Source organism: Dipodomys merriami, unplaced genomic scaffold, assembly GCF_024711535.1.
Source record: "Dipodomys merriami isolate MVZ:Mamm:240054 unplaced genomic scaffold, mDipMer1.0.p SCAF_1, whole genome shotgun sequence".
Taxonomy (NCBI): domain Eukaryota; kingdom Metazoa; phylum Chordata; class Mammalia; order Rodentia; family Heteromyidae; genus Dipodomys; species Dipodomys merriami.
This window is the reverse complement of record NW_027202270.1, coordinates 50,142,321-50,160,176: the sequence shown is the minus strand read 5'-3', so window position 1 is coordinate 50,160,176 and position 17,856 is coordinate 50,142,321. Positions and strand designations below refer to the sequence as shown.

At 35.0% G+C, this 17,856-nt stretch overlaps 1 long non-coding RNA gene across 2 annotated transcripts; it reads left to right on the top strand.

Moving 5' to 3' along the window:
- The first annotated feature begins 1,279 nt into the window (after nt 1–1,279).
- On the top strand, nt 1,280–16,081 carry LOC138836000 (uncharacterized). Of its 2 annotated transcripts, none has more exons than XR_011374898.1 (4): nt 1,280–1,509; nt 8,850–8,939; nt 9,670–9,840; nt 12,322–16,081. It is a non-coding gene; the product is annotated as an uncharacterized lncRNA (long non-coding RNA). The 2 variants fall into 2 exon arrangements; XR_011374873.1 differs by having other exon boundaries at nt 1,280–1,517.
- Nucleotides 16,082–17,856: the final 1,775 nt, after the last annotated feature.

Here is a 17,856-nt window from a genome sequence, read left to right as displayed (position 1 = left end):
CAGCCATAGGTATGATGTTAGCTCTTGGTTTTTCATTAATGTCCTTTATCCAATTGAGAAAGTTCACTTCTATTCTTGGTTACTGAGCATTTTATTATGAAGACGTCGTGAATTTTCTCAGAAGCATTTTTTTTGCTAGCTTTCATTTTTCAAAGATATCTGTTGGCTGTAGATTTATTGGCTGGCATTACTTTCTTCCAGCACTTTGAACATATCTTTCCATTGCTTCACTGTTTGTGTTGAGAAGTCTAATGTTAGTCTAACTCTCATTTGTTTTGAAAGTGATTTTGCCCCTGCCAGATTGCTTGTAAGTTCTACTTTTCCTTAGATTTTAACAGTTTTACTGAGATGTAATTAGTGAAGTTTACTATTATTATTATCATTATTATTTATTATTCCTGAAGTTTGTAAGTGTTCCTGAAGCTGTGATGCAATACTTTTGTCAGTTTATAAATGTTTTCAGTGTTCTCTTTTCCATAGTGTTTCTTTCCCCTTCTCTCTTTGTTCCCTAAATTATCCTGTTACCAATCACCCACACCTTAGATCTTACCATTGTGCCTCCTTCTCCTCAGGAATTAACAGTTTCTATATTTTTAATGCTTTATTATACATGTTCTATTTTGGCCCCATTTTCCAGCAGAATCTACAATATGAATAAACTTATTTGCTGGTACGTAATTTGGGTTTTCATATGTTTTGTTTTTAAGGAAGTGTTGAAACTCTTATTTTTTACTCTTACAGCTTTGACAATATGAACATTAACTGGATGATGTCTAATAAGTTCAGAGTTTGAACCCAAAGAGAGTTCTTTTCTGAAATCTGAAAGATTTAATGCATCTCAAGGAGCCTTGTTGGCCATTTGATTATTAACTAATTAATTAAATTTCTCTACTTGTCTGACACTAATTTACAAAACAACTTCAAGAATATGCTTGCTTCCTTTAGAAAACATGCTGGTTACTTCATGGAAGCATCAATAGTCTGAATTCAAAACTAAACTCTAGGTTTTCCAATACTGACCTATTTGCTGTGGCCAACTGGTACAGATCTTATTTTAGAGGAATATAATCACTTGGAGATCCTACTAATTATTTTCTATTAAGTGTTCCTTCCTAATGAATAGTCATTTTAAATAATCCTTGAACCTAGTTAAAAATTAAACTTCTAGGAGCCATAATTGAGTTGACAGGTTAAACTACCTGTACTTCTTTCAAGTTTTTCCATCTCTCTCCTAACACAGAACAGGCTTCATCTGTTCAGTCTGATTCCTGTAAAAAAAAATTAGGAGCTTAGAAGTTTCTAAACTGCCCAATTAAGCTCCTTAATTCTTTGTTTCAGCATTTGTAAGTGACCTGCCTGTGCTGCTCTTATTTTGTGGGAAGAAGAACCCTGAAGTTCCAGAACTATCAATCTGACACTTTTATGAGGTATTCTCAAAGAGAAGGCTTTTTTTTAAAGTTGGAAAAGAAAACCAAAAGAGTGCACCAGAGTGTGAGCCTCCTTCTCCAGGTAGAAGCGTAAGTTGTATAATTGTGCTGAATACACACTGAATGTGTACCTGTGTATGCCTGACTTTTATCTAGATCAAAACTATGCTTGCTTTTACCCTTCAAAGCTCCAATGGCTGTACAACCATTTGATCTCTCCATGTAATTTTTTGTAGTGGTTGGATTAAGTTCCCTTCTCACTGTTTATTATCTAAATATGAACAAATTAGGTATCTCTTATTTTAAAATAGCAATGTCACTAAACCTAAGGACTAATCTATAAATGAGTGTTTTTAAGGAGCCCAATGATTAGATATTTTTAAAGGCAAAAAGGCAGAAAGATTAGTTGCAAGATATAATAGAAATTAGTCCCCTTAAGGAACAATGGACAAGATTTGAAACTCCCAGGCAATATGCAACAGCTTTTAGGGTTTGGCCAGTCCCCTACTGGCACTATGACTTGAACTCAGGACCTTGAAATCTTGCCTGGTGGTCTACCACTTGAGCCATGCCTCCACCATGCTTGTTGGTGGTTAATTGGAGATGAAGCCTCTCAAATTTGTTTACTTCAACTGGCTTCAAACTTCAGTCTTCCAGATCTCAGCCTCCTCAGTAGGTATCAGCTGGCTTTGCAACCATTTTAGAACCAGTATTTTACTATTGTGTTAGATTGAACTGCTAAGACAGTCTACATAAAGAAATGTTTAATATATTTATCTTTCTCTACAGATTCTTTTGGCTTCCTCTCCTAACAATCTTAGGTATTTTCTCCAAGGAAAACAGAATATGCATGCAAAAATATAATACTTTCATATGTCTGTGTTTTTGTTGTACTCCATTCACACGAAGGATACAGATCCCTAAATATTACGTTCTATGAATAATTTTCTTTGCCTTTAGTTTATTTTCCTTTTCTTATCTTCCACTTTGACCTTGCTTCTTCAATTGTAGTTTTGTTTGTATTATGTTTACCCATTCAACTTTCATAGCTTGAATTCAACAGTATTTGAAAATCTTCTTCTTCTCACTGTGATTCTACATTCAACAAGCTGCACAGTGTGGAGGGTCCTTTTAAGATTTACATTTTCAATAGATTTAAAGGAATTATTCTGGTTTCATAGATCAGTCTCAAAGGTGTCATAGCCAAAAGTCATGTCTGTTAAGTATCAGTTCTAGTTCAAATGTTTGATTTTGCAAAGTACCAGAGTAGTCTGAGCTGAGGAGTTACTTTTGGATTGTTAGTTCTAGCAAGGCCAGGGTTATTCTTTCCTTATTTATTATTCTATATTTATAAGTGCCTCATCCACCATTGACATTGGATATATCCAAATGAGGGGACATTCTTCTTTTTCAGGCACTTGGACACAACTTTACTAGCTATCTGCCAGTGCCATCAGTCATAATGTGCAGAGATCTTTTTCAACATTTTTGGCAAATTGCATTATTCCTTTTTTTATAAAAAAGGAATAAAAATAAGGAGAAATAAAATCTTTAAAATAGTTAGATGGCCCTATTATTGCCACAAAGCTTGTAGCATGACTGTAGAATGCAGATGCAGAGAATACTAAGACCCATGTCCTTTCCATTACATCGCTAGACCCATTGCAGATAGTAGTACCTAGCTCAAGATACTAGATAAATTTCCTTACAAAAGGTGAAATTTAAGCAAATTTTGTGGATTTTCTCAGGCTACAAACAAGGTATATGATAACAACTAATTTGAAGGAACAAGGATTGTATTGAGGAAATATTTAATAGTAGAGTTCAACCTTATTGTATCAGCTGTAAGTTAAAGGGTGATGTGCAAATCAGCCCAAGAAAGTTTGAAAGCTCCTCAAAATTTTAAATTGACTCAATTGGAAACAAAGACACTAACTGAGGAGTTATGGGACAGTGTCTGATGAAGCTATGGCTACAGTAGGAAAGGAGAGAGAGGCAAGGAAAGGAAGCATTAACAGAAATGGAAGAGTCCCACTAAAATCCAAAAAGTTTGGCTATTGGTTTTGTGTACTAAGTTTTCATTGCTGACATACTATCCAGAGGTAGATGAGAAACAGACAGTTGGAATATGAGCCTGTAGTTGAGAGTCTCAGCTACTGATACCTATTTAGGATTCTTCAGGGAAAAAAAGATAGTAATTTTGAAGTCTTGGAGTAAATGAAAATATGAAAAGGAAAGACTTGAACAACCTTCAGGCAGGAATACTTAGGGGCAGAAAGAGGGAGAAGAAGCCTCAAAGTAGATAGAGAGGGTGGATTGGAAAAGTACAAAGTGATTATTTCCCTCAAGAGGTTATTTCTGCTAGTTTCAAGACTGAGAACTACTGTCTTTGTTTAATGGTTGAAAATAATGAAAATAGCTAGAATGAAGTAAATGCATAAATATGGATTTTACCATGGCAGATCTGATGAGCTAGATAGAAAATTATTTGACTATTGACTTCTAAGATTTGTTTTTAAAATATTATTTTTAAATCTAGTTGATTTTCCCCTTGTTTTCAAAAAGCAGGTTAGCTAAATATAGACAATAGTGGACAGTATTTCAGCAAATATTCAATACAACATGTTTAGGAATAACCTTCTGAGCCAAGTTTGATTTGCTGAATATGGGAATTGAATTACCAACAACTGAATTTATAATAAATTTTGACATTTGAAAATACAGAAAGAGGTGGGCATATTGGAACACGCTTGTAGGCAGGAGTATTACATGTTTAAGGCCAATGATGCAAAGTTAGCAAGAATGAAAATGCAAAGCCAAAATAACCGGGGCTTTAACTGAAGTGCTAGAATGTTGGCCTGGCATGCTCCAGGCCCCGGTTTCAATCTGTGTTTAGAAAAAGAGAGAGACAGAGGCAGAGTCAGACAGAGAAGGAGAAAGAAAGAAGAAAAAGAAAGTGAAAAAACAAAGAAAGAAAGAAAGAAAGAAAGAAAAAAAAAGAAAGAAAGAAAGAAAGAAAGAAAGAAAGAAAGAAAGAAAGAAAGAAAGAAAGAAAGAAAGAAGGAAGGCAGGAAGGCAGGAAGGCAGGAAGGCAGGCAGGAAGGAAGGAAGGAAGGAGAAAAAGGGAAAGGAAAGGAGAGAGAAGGAGAAGGTAGGGTGGGTAAATTCATTGCGTGACTTTGCATCTGCTATTATGGTGCTCTTTCAGGTTTCCAATGTATCTGATCCCTGCCTTAATACTTTGTTGACTGTACAATAATATAACATTGATATGTATTCTGCAGAAACTATACAATAAATTCTGATTTTACTCTTTTCCTGGGGTAGCAGTATGAGGAATGAGACTCTTTGTGATAATGGGCAGTCACAGTAAGCCTCATCTCCCAGGAAGCCAGTCATAAAGGCTAGTAACCAAACTTTACAGTGTACAATGTCATACAACATTAGGTTTACTAGATATATATTTTTTACTTATGACATTTTTGCTTATTATGGAATAAGTAAGAAAACAGACATACGAATTTAAAATTAAATTCATGACTACATTGTCACGATTATAAAAACTATTACTTGTTTTTGATTATTTTCAATTTCTTAAAAATAATTAAATCATTTTTCTGAATCCCCTAGAAGTATTGCAGCCCTATGTCCTATGCGTGCTATGATATATGGGTAAGCTGTCCATGGCACCAACATTTCTTAAGGGAATGTCATTGTAAACATCCACATATCTAGATTTCAGTTTCATAATTTTTGCACTAGTTGCTGCAAAAGACAGCCACATGTGAGGATGAGGTATACTTTTTGTGGAATAAAGAATGGACCCCAAAAATGGTTTCTCCAAATAATCCTCTATGACATAACGCCTTTCTGTTTTAAAGTTGAATTAATCAGAACAGCAGCTAGGACAAGAGGGAGAAATCTTCCAGCTCAAACTATAGCCACCAAGCTTTAGGGATGGAGAGGTGGGTACAAAGAAAAACATGCATTGTATTCATAAACTGCTTTGTTAAATAACATCTCCTTTATACAACTACTTAAAGAAAATAATAATAATAATATGACAAGGTCCAAATAACACAGAAAATTATTAGGCATAAAAGGGATGAACACAAGACAAGTCATGAAACTGAAGAATACAATATATGAAAAGAAAAATGCACTAAATGCAATCAACAGCAGAACTAATCAGGTAGAGGAAACAACCTATGAACCCGAAGATAGACACACTGAAAATACAGAGTCAGAAGAGGAAAAAAAGGAAACAATGAGAATTAGGTTCATGGGATAATATGAAGAGAGTAAAATAATTATAGTATTGGAGGCAGATAGGAAGATGTTGATCAGAGGAAATGGTCTTCTTGAGATGGCAGTTAATTACATATTCTAGAAAAGTACAAAGTGGAAATTATGTGCTTCCATCACAAGCATGATAATTGTCCAAGATCTAGCTAGTTCGCTAGGTTTATAACAATTCCATAATGTATGCATACTTTCAAAGTATCATGTTGTACATGATAAAAAATACAGTTTTCCAATAACAGAATAATTAAGCAATTAAATTAACTAAATCAATTGAAAAGTAATTACTGATAAAGAAGAATATACAATTGTTATTTCCTGCATGCCAAATGGCTTTCTGCCTTTCTCTATTATTGCCTTTGTCGTCTATCGCTTGAGCCATGTATCCAGAGCTTTATAACTTTGGTTATTTTTTCAGGTACAATCCAATGTTTTTGTCTGGAACTGGCCTTAGATTATGATCCTCTTCCTAAGTTCCTCCCTCACAGCAGTGTTACAAATGTATTCAAACATGTGGCTTGTTTGTTTGAACTAGCTCTCACTAGTTTTTTTGTCCAAGTTATACTAAAGCTGAGAATCTCTCAATATTTGCCTCCAAGTAACCAGCCCCAGAATCTATCATTGTATATAAGCTTTTTTCCCTTTGTATTTTCCTTCCACAACATTTTTAATGTTCTCTTTGATGGTGCACCATATGTGTCTTAGGCCTTCATGTTCTTTCACTCATTTTCTATTGTTGTTCCTCTTAATCAGTAAGTGCAGATTACCTGTTACTGAGCATGCTAATTCTCTTCTCTACTTAATGAAGTTTACTGTGAATTTTTGATTCCATTATTTTATTTTTTAGCTCTATAATTTCTATTCCATTCTTGTTTACTAGTTTCTGTCTCTCTGTTGACACTCTCCATTTGTTCATGTTTGTGTTTCTTTCTGATTTTATGTGGTGATTTGTCTTCTCTAGTGGAGCGTCTTTAAATTCCTTGTAAGGTAATTCACCTGTTCCAATTTCTATACAAATACTCTTTGAAGATTTATGTTTTGTTGTTTCATAAATTAAAGCACTTAAGGTAAGCCTGCAACATTTTAAATGGTAGAACATCTACTGAACATCTTTCAGTCATCTAATAGCTGACTTGACTGTGACAATAGAAGTGGTATTGTATTTCTAGCACCACCATTATTTTCATGTAGGAAACACAGTGCCAGATCCTATAGCTTGTCTCTTCATCTTGGTTTTACCATGGAAGGAGCAGGAGTACTTAGTGTTCTGGCTGATTTCAATTTTTTTTTCCATTTTCTGAAAGGAGGCATCCTAGGTCTCATATTTCTGACTATTCTAATCATCTTGGTTCATTTAACTATGTTGCTGGGAAACAGACCCAAGCCTGGAGAGAAAGATCTAAAGATTAATTACAAACCTTGAATTTGGTTATGTTTCCTTGTTTCTTTGTGTGCCTTAATTTTGGTTGTGGATTTTTGCATTTGAAACACAGTCTTCACAGACTGATTTCATCCTTCAAGGGACCATCTTCACCAGTCATCCTGGCTAGATGCTCTAGTGGCCTCATAAACCTCTTCCTTTCACTTGTGTAAGTAAATCCCCAGTGAGAAAGCTTTTCCTTTTCAGGAATATAATCTCTTTGTCCAGCGTCTATCTTCAGTCCCGCAAATTTTCTGGCACTCCACAATGTGATGTGCGATCTTCTGTTTTCAGAATCTTTCCTACAAGAATCCACATTGTGCTGGCTGCCCCTCAATGCTCCAAGCCAATTTGTCCACTAGCACTCCCCAAATTTGGAGCTTTGGATATATTACTCAATCTCTCTTTTCTTCCTCAAGGAGAAGCAAGAAAAAAACTTTTCCTTTAGATCACAAGTTATATCTTGTGGAGGGTATGACATATAGGAAATGAAATGTTTTTTCTTTCTCATGGTATTAACATTAAGGGAGATATAATTGATTTAAGTTTCTTGTCACTGAAACCATATAACCTGAGATAATTATATACAGTAGGGACATAAAAGTTTATTTTGACTCAGTTTGAAGAGGGTAGTTCTTTTGCTTTGGCAAAGCAGTACCTAAATGACAGGATGGCATGAAAGATCAACATTACCTACCTTATGTTCAGAAAAAAAAATATTCAGGGCCCTTCAATCCCCTTGGGAGCCTGATCCAATAACCCATGTCCTTCCCCCTTGGCCCCATTTCCCAAAATTTCAATCATTTTCCAATGGCATTATCCTAACCACAAAGCTTTTTACATACACATGAGAATTTATAGAATAATCTCCAACTTAAGGAGAACCCAAGGTAGCCCCCCAACCCTGCCCCACATACACACAAAGCCTGAAAGGGGCTATGATCAACAATATCATCAAAGGTTCAGATAGCTTTCTTTTTGTTTTTGAACTTGAAGAAGAACTCTTTATGAGTATCAATTACTTGTACAAGAGGACTTGGTTTTAACATGCCCATTGACGCACCTAATATCTTGATCAGAATCTTCCCTTTTGTCAGTCTCCCTCTTCCCAGGTCCCAAATCGCCATCAAGTTTTCTTGTTCTACTTTTATGCAGGATATTGTAAAGTATCTTGCTAATGTTGCTCTTCTATGCTAACCTCCTGTATATAAGTTCCTGTATATAAGAGAATATAAATTCCTGGATATAAGTTCCGATATATAAGAGACAATTCATTTTTTGAGTTCCTTAAAGCAATGTCAGTCTATGTTAGTGTTAAATATGGCTGAATAGTCAGTCACCAAAGTAGAAAGGACAAAGCAAAAGACTCTGTGGACCCCTCCATGTGCAGAGAGTTGTTTACCATCATGCCATATACTAACAGAGTTTATTTCTTTTCCACTTCTAACCTCAGAAATAGTGAGTAATGCATGTGTAGTTTCAAGGCTATTTTAAGTGGCAAGGAAAGGCTCTGGAATATGAGGATGGCAACTGACAGGTACATGAATATCTTTCTATTGTGTCATTTGGCATTGTTCTGTCAGAAGAACAAATAGAAACATGGCAATTGAAATTTTGTTAAATTCAAATTTTCAAGTGCATCTGGCTTGATGAATGAAAAAAATATTTGTATTTTACAATGTGTTTCAATTCAAACTTAGGTCTGGATCACAGCCCAGTAAGCCAAGTTCAATGAACCTATTTATTTAAAAGTAAAGGCAAAGGTGTTCACTGAAAAATGAAAATGAAAGGTAAGGGATAAGTAGGAATATCATCAATTTACCCATCTTTCTTCCTATCTAATACAATTTGCTTGTTAATGTTAAGTGTATTTTATAGTTATTTGTTTAAATGTGTGATACATGATGGTTAAATTTTCTATTTTGTGTAAGATATGTATATGTATATATGATATATGTGTGTATATATATTCCATTTAGTTATACATTACCATATAATTTAACATTTTGAGGGGAAAACGTGTTAATATAGTATATACCAATATGTATTTTGTTTTGTTTTGACACTGTTCTGAAGTAACACATTTATCATGCTATAAGTGACCTATTGATTCATTACTTATTTATTTATTATCTGTGTGCTAAGTGTCAGGCACCAGAATATGATCAGCTATCAGAAAATTGCTCTTTCAACAATCTTGTAGCAAATGTGAAGGAATGGCCAAGTTGCTTCAGTGGACTTCTTCAAAGACACTTGCTATGGTCTTCATGTCTGTGTCTTTTAGACTCACTGAAATCTACCCACCTCCCCGAGACAGTGGTGTTACAAAGTGATGTCTGTGGTAGATAGTGAGTGAAAAACCTCATGAATGGGATTTTTGTCTTTAGAAAGACCCTTACTGATAACAAGACACTATGAATCATAAAGTAGACCCTCACCAGATGTTAAGTCTGCTAGTGAATTTATCTTAAACTTCCTACATTCCATAATAATGTGAAATAAATTTTTTGTTGTTCATAGCATGCATCACGAGGTATTTTTCTGTAACAGCCTGAACAAATTAAGAGAGTACCAAAGGACATCTAGTCAATGAAAGAAACTGGGCAAGTTTGGAGGCCAGAAAATACTTTTCAGAGAAGATTATCATGAAGCTAAAGAAAGGATGAAATTTCATCAGGCAAATTACACAGGGTAAGATACTCCAGATAGCAAAGAATTTCCTGTACAGGGAGTTCAGTGAGGGGAGAGCAGCGATTTTGCTGTGGAAGAAGGAAATGGTAGGGAGAAAGGTGAGGATTAAAACTGGACAGAAGAGTAGGGACAGGATCTTGCTGTGCTGAATGTTCAGCATGGGAATTTGGATGACATTCTAAATAATAAGAGTAATTTTATGACACTTCACAAGGGCTTCCTATGGGCTCTTCATTTTTACAAACTTATCTCAGATTTCACAACCACCATATGGTCTAGATATTGTTATTACTCCCAGAATCATAGATATAAAACAAAGACACAAGGAATAAAGAACCTTGCCAAAGTTGCATAGTTAGATGGTAACAGCTGGCCTTCTAAAAGCAATGGGAAGTAGCATGATGTAATGCTTGTTTTTTAAAGATCAGCCTGGCTCAAGTATGAAGAAAGAATTTGAGAAGACATTGCAATCCAAGTGAAATAGGCTAAATGCCTGAATAAAGGGAAAGAAAGAAAGAATGAGGGAGGTACTAAGGTTAAGACTTACTGAGGGGGTAGAGAACTTCTTAAGCCAAAATGGGCTTTTCCAAACAGACCTTATGTCCCTGGTTTTAGGAGAAAGATAACCAACCAAATAGTATGTATCTCTGAACAGTTCTTTCAAGGTACAGAATAACATTGGTTTAAATAGGCAATGTGAAATAAAATCCTTAGAAATCATAAAAAAAATACATAGAGGAACAAGTAAGAGTGTCTACACAGCATGGCTGTCATTTAGGGGTTGACATAATGGAGCCTTCAAAAACAACGTATATTTCTCAGTAGGTTTACAGTTCTAGATTGACCTGGACTCTGGTAAGTAATGGTCATAGAAGTTGTTCCTTCACAAAAATCTATCATGTTTATGTAAGTGACTGATGATATCAATCTATAACTTCACTTCTTTTAAAAACACTGGAGCTCTTCCTTTTGTATATATATTCATAAAGCTTAGACATTAAAGGAAATGTAGAGTATATATTCATGAATAAATGCAATATCATGTATGAAATGTTAGCACAAGACCGATTAAAATAATTAATAGTCTGTTGAAGTATTAAGAATGATCTTTAGCTAAACTGGATAAAAGTTGAGACACATAACAGATACTTCATGAAAGAGAAAGTCAGCCAACTAGTGATGTCCATCATCTTTTCTCAAATGAATCTTTACATTATATATAGATATATTCTATATCTTATATATTATCTATAAAGCTTTCCAAAATTATTGTAGTGTAAGTATGTAGCCTGTGGAAGGATTGTCTAACTGGCTATTTACTGTACTTGGAGCAATTTACTGATCTTTATTTTAATACTTCAGCTTCTCCTTAAGGAAGTAGGTATGATAGCATGCCTATATCATAAAGTTAAATAACAAATAATTTGCTCATTGTTACAATGGTTACATTAATGCTTGGCTCTGTGAAAGAATTTTAATACAATAGACCTATGGTCACTTGCTCTCTCATATTTTTGTTCTTCTATCAGTTCATTAAGTAGAACTGTCTACCGGTATCTTGAGTACTTTTTTTTTCTTCAGTACTGGTGCATCATGAGAGAAGGAAAATCTTTCCATCAACATTAGAACATAGGAAATTAACCACCCTTCTAAAAGCCATTACTGGCTTCTATTACAGACTACATACTACAGCAGGTTGAAAAGCAACTTCTCAACACTCACTGCTGCTGTGCATCTTCCTGTATCTCTGTAGCAAGTCCCCTGACATGACGAAGGCCAGTTGAAACCTTCACTGTGGGAAGTCCTATTTGGATTTGGTGTTGAAGAGATTGGAGCATACCCTTAGTCATATCCAGGACCTCTCTGAGAATTTCTGTTAGCACAGACATGATTCAAATGGGGAAAATGAGACCCAAAGCCCACAAATACCTGTTGCTGGATAAATACCCACAGCTGAATGCCTATTTCAATTGCACGAGTACTTTGTCATAATCCTGTTTAAAACTGGATCATTCCATAACAAAATGCATAACAAACTGTGTAGTGCTCCTCTGAATTCAAACACTGTTGCTTAATTTGGAAAGTTCTGTACCATTCACATGGGAGAGCTGTAAAAGCTACAATCAAGTGAAATTTCCAAAGATTTGGTCATGATTCAGTATTGGTCACCAAAGTTTGATCCACAGGAATTCCCTGTCAGCCTTTCCCTTGAGAAACTCCATAACAGATACATTATGAAAGAGAAAGTCAGCCAACTCTAGGGATCCTGTTCACTCATGAATCTTAGTTACGTTTCCTAAAGGAGAGAAGATTCTGTTTCAGCTTAAGATGGTTTGATCATCTTCAGAGGTAAGAACTAGGCTACTGAAAGAATTACTCCAATTAGGTAAATTAAATAGCAAGTCCCTAAAATTCCTCATAAGGAAGCCTGGAACTAAGTCCTTAACAAAATGTCTGTTTTTGTTTTGCTTTTTTGTATAGGACAAGGGATTTAATGCAGGGCTTCAGGCATGTTTGACAAAGCTTTGCCATTCAGTGACATGAAGGTCTTATGAAGATTCTGTGCAAAGACCTGCACTTTCTTAACAGATGTGGTTCCTGAATTTGCTAATCTCCTAATCTATAGATTCTTCGGGTAAGCAAGGTTGTAGTTGACAAAGTGAAAAAGAATTACATTTTTAAAAATTCAAATATTTGCTCTTACAATGGAAAATTAGACAAACACTAAATTCAATCAACTTTTTCAAAAAAATCTTTTATTATACACACCCATGAAATAACTCATTGGAACTTAAAGTTTGCCAACTTGGTTTATTAAGAGGTTCTTTCAACTAGTGCAGTGGGTACTGCCAAGTCCTAAGCATATGGCTCCACCATGTGGATGAGCTTCTGCAAATAACACTGGCAATAATTTACTAAAAGGAGGAGGAAGTTAAAGTTCTGGAAATTAGGGCTCTGAGGTCAAACTCCCATTTCATAAATGAGAGGAAGACTAGAGAGGTGAAACAATTTACACCAAGTTGAACACATTGGGCCCGGAACCGTGGAGCTCTTTTTTTATTATTATTATTATTATTATTATTATTATTATTATTATTATTATTATTGCAGTTGCTTGAACTAGTTAAATTTTACTGACAATTAACCCAATTTATCCTTTTCATTATTAAATAATTATAATACGTGTGCTTGGTGGGTTTTTGCTTTACTTTTGTGCTTCTAAAATTTAAGTTCCTTTCCTATTTGGGAAGAATTTTGTTGCACAAACGTGGTGAGGCAGAGCCCTTACAAGGAAGTGGGAAGAACGTCCATCCCTTCCTGTCACCTCAAGAGTTTTGAGCCTCTTGGACCAAACTCACTATGGGCAACAGGCTGCTCTATGAAAGAGTGAGGGATTTGGGGATCTTGGCAGTATCAAGAACAGAAAGTAAGATGTTGATCTGGAGACAACAGTTCAGTCAAGTAGTCAATGGCAGTGTGCATACCAGTAATAGGGGCAGCAATGAGGATCCATTGATGTTTCTCCTAGTGATACCCCACCAGCTCATTTCTTAGAAGCTATCTTATGGGGTGTCACTAGAAATAACACCAATGGATCCTCAAGTAAGCTTAAATACATAACCTGCTTTCCAGGTTCTAAATTCAATCCAATTACTTACTGAGCTTTAGCACTTATATAAGAATCTCTGAGATAACTGTCATCTATTCTGCCAATAACATCCTTCTCTGGTTAGTAGAAACAAAGCCAAGGGATCTCCACCAAGATACATTGTACTACCCCTTTATACAACTAACTAAAAATAATTTTAAAAAATACAATTTTAAATGCCCACAAAGTTATTTGCCATAGACTTTTTAAACATATCCAAACATGTCCACATAAATTAAACATGATAGAGCAAATTAAACATATAGAGCATAAATTAAACATATAGAGCAATGTGCCACTGTGAATTCATGTAGAATTCACAGATGTTTGACTGGTTGTGACCCTCTCTATGTGTGCCCATGTACATTATAGGCATTTTATAAGGAGTATGCTGTAAATTAACTCCAGTGTATCATTTTCAAAATAATAATAGTTCTCCAAATGTTATTTTCTCCTTATGTGGACCCATATACCGTTTAGAATTTAAATGATAAATTAACACATTAAGATTACTTCAAGTAGAACCAGATATTCCCGTTACCTATATTCCCATGTTGCTTCTTTGTGTTCTTTCTATTAAGATGTTGCACTTCTGTTCCTTTTCTGTTCCCATATAAAATTAGTTAAAGCAACAGGGTATTACATAATTTTGGTCTTTTGGGTTTTCTGGAACCCACAGAAGTTATTTAGGACTATTTAGTTTGTTATGTTCCAATATGTAAAAAAAAAAAAAAGCCCGATAAACAACGGATTACAGAGTTTAAAAAAAATATAGAGCACACTTAATACTTTACTGATTAGTGTTTTTAAATTAAATAAGGGAGAAATAAAATGGAAAAGCTCAATGGAGCCAGAAGTGATGGCAGCATCTGAGAGGCAAACACTTGCTAGAGATGACCTGCACACTGGCTCTTAGACCCCAGCTGCCAGATTTCCTGAAATAGCTTGGGTTTGTCTTCATAAGGAAGCCAAACACTTAGTGTGAATGACTTTGAATCTACTCAGCCTTGCTTAATAAGAAGGTTATAAGATGATTATAAGTAAATTGTGCTGTACATAATATTTGTTACTGAGGGGTTGGGAAGGTGGCTTAGTGGTAGAGCGCTTGCTTTGAGCTGAAGAGCTGAGGGACAGCGCCCAGACCCAGAGTCAGGCCCCACGACCGGACCCACCCCCCCAAAATAAATTTGTTACTGAGGAATTTGTTACTGTAAACAAAATTGCACATGGAATCAGGGTTATAAATGTGCTGTTGGAGGGATCATAAATGATTCATTTTAAATAAAATCTACAGAAATACCTTGGGTAACATGGAAATAATAAACTCTTCTTCTGCCTTAAGAATTCTTAATTTTGTATTTTCTGAAGAGAGTCACTGAGTAATATTACAGGGCCATTCTTCTAAGCCATTATCATGGTAGGAGAAATATTCAGTGTATGCACTGAATTTTTCAAGGCATGCTTTCGATTTGTGTGCAAAGACCTCCACTTCTCTCTTGCTCTGTTTCATATCATGTTACTTGCCTTTTGTAAGATATTTAAAGGACATAGGGGACAAACTGCATATTTAAATTTCTTTGTTTAGTGTAGATTCATTTGAAAACACAGATACATGTATCTATAGGAATAGTCAAGCACATCCTTAGCATTTTCCTGTTAGTGTCTACAACGGGAAACTGAAAATTGAATTGTGAACCATCTAAAATAACTTTGTTAGAAAAAACTTCTCACTTTTAGTAAAATATGTAGTGATTACAATTATTGAAATAAAAATTATTAGACTTAATTTTACAAAGAATATTCTTGGCCAAATGCCAGTAGTTCATGTCTGTAATCCTAGCTACTCAGGAGGCTAAAAGCTGAGAAATCCTGCCAGCCCAGGCAGGAAAGTCCTTGAGATTCAAATTACCAAAAATCCACGGCTAGAGCTATGGCTCAAGAGGTAGAATGCTAACTTTGAGTGCACTCAGAGACAGTTTCCAGGCCCTGAGTTCAAGCTGCATGTCCAGTGCGCGCGCGCGCGCACACACACACACACACACACACACACACACATTCTCTTATGAGAAGCATTAAAAATGAAATAATAATTTCCCATCCGGAGAGAAAAATGCCAAAATGTGGTGGCAGTAATGTTTGCTTTCTGCCACATCTTGAGGGGGACTGTTAAATGAATACCTAAGCATTTGGATCTCACTCCCTGAAAACACTGCTGAAACGGTCATTTATGACAGGTAGAGTAGGTCTTGACATGTACTAACATGTTAGCTACAAAAATAATTTCTACTATGAAAAGTATGAGTTTCTGTTGTATTACCTGGTATTTTCAGCTTTTGAAAGGCCAGAGAAATAGAATCAAATTAGAAGCCTTATCTCTAATTAAGACTTTATGATAAACTAAAAAGTTGAATTAATACAAATATGTATGAAGTGGAAATGTGCTGTAAGAAAATGATCCACATAAGGGAAAAAGTATCTCCATATGAATGACTCAAACTATCAATAATACAAAATGTAGATCGTTCTGAATACCTTGCTAGTTATTCCCAATAGGACTGGAAGAAATAAATATTATTTTCTTAAGAGACTAAACTATATAAATGGACAAAGTCTGTAAATAAATATTTGCTTGTGTTTCTAAAGACAAAGATACTTCTTCCATTTATCTTCCTCTTTTGTATTTGTGACACAACTTTCAAACAAATGTAAAAAGAAAAGTTATGTTGTATGTCTGTATTCCTTTTTTTGTGGTATTAGGGCTTGAACTCATGTACTTAATACTTGCTAGCATGGTATTTTACCACTCTAGCCAAGTCTCCAACACTGCTTTTGGCTTGTTATTTTGGAAGTTGAGTCTAGTGAAGTTTTCTGCCTATGTTGGACTTGAACCTTGATCTTTTCTACATGTCAGCCTTTTAAGTAGCTTGACTTATACTGAGCTCTGTATTCCTATTCTAAAACCATTGCTTCCATAATTCAATGTTACCACTTCCTAGTTTTTTTCACACAAGATGGTATAATCAAAGTATACAGATCATTTAGTGCTCTGCTTTTCTAGCTTTTAGCTTTTATGCTTTTAATCAGTTCACATTTATAATTAGTTGAGGGAGCAAAATGTTCCATGAATGTTTGTTTATCTTTTGTCTTTCATTGAACAATCGGTGTGTCCCCTCAGTTTCATTTATAATTAACAATTCATTGGAATTCTTGCTACATTTACATGTACATTTTTTATTTGAATTGTTGCCTCTTGATAAATTCTTACAAATGAAAGAACTGTACCATACAGGATGAACACTAGTACATTGTTAAGTACTGCCAAATTGTTTTCTAAAAGAAACGTACCAAATTGAGCTTAACAATGTCAAACAGAGAAGTTTTCTACAAAAGCAATGTTGCTTTATCATTTGTCCAACCTGTATTTTTGATACCTCTCTTCTCTCTTCTCTTTTTTTCTCACTGTGTGTATAAACTCTGAAAACAAGAAACTTTTGACGTTGTTGGGAAGATTAGGGTATCTTATTTTATTCAATAACCATTGCTATACTCACTTAATGAAATGTTACACAGGAATAAGTAAGGAGAAACATGAATGCTCTGTAGTGTCATAAAACATTGAGAATTTAGTTCAAAGGAAAAGAGAAACTTAAAGATTTGGCTTGTCCAGTTATGTTTCCAAACCCATGCCATCTGAGACAACTGTGCATACTCAGCCTTGTCCCATGCCAAATACTTTCTTACAACACAGGCTGTTTCCCAGTGTAATTCACATTTACTTTTCCAAGAAAACTGCTTGCCACCTAACCACTTCTAGCTACCCAACAACGTTCAGAAGAAATGAGCCAAATGAGAGGACCTTTAATTTTACTATAGAAGCATAAAAGGCATTTGGAATCATTGCAAAACATTTTATCAGAACAGATTATGTATCTAATTCTCTTTGGGGAACTCATCTCTCTGTTCCTTTTCTTATGAATCACATAATTTTGGGAATGATTTAAAAATATATACTAAACAGGTATAAACTAACAAATGGACTTAGGAGCTAGGTTGATTACGATTCCCACTTTCCACTTAGCTGTGAGATTTTGCATATTACTTAAGCTTTGATGACTTACATGTTTATATGATGGGAATGAGAATAATCATGGTAACCAGACTCATAGTAATGACAATAATGACATGCCTATTGCTAAGGATTAAATTATGATATGGTAACAGGAACCACCTAACAAAGCATTAAATAAATGATATATTTTGTTGTTATATGTGGGAAACCTGACTTCTCCTTCTGCATGTACACCAAAAGCCCACGTCATCATTGCTTGCTGTTGATGTTTAATTCTCCTCCTTGAGTTATAGTTTCT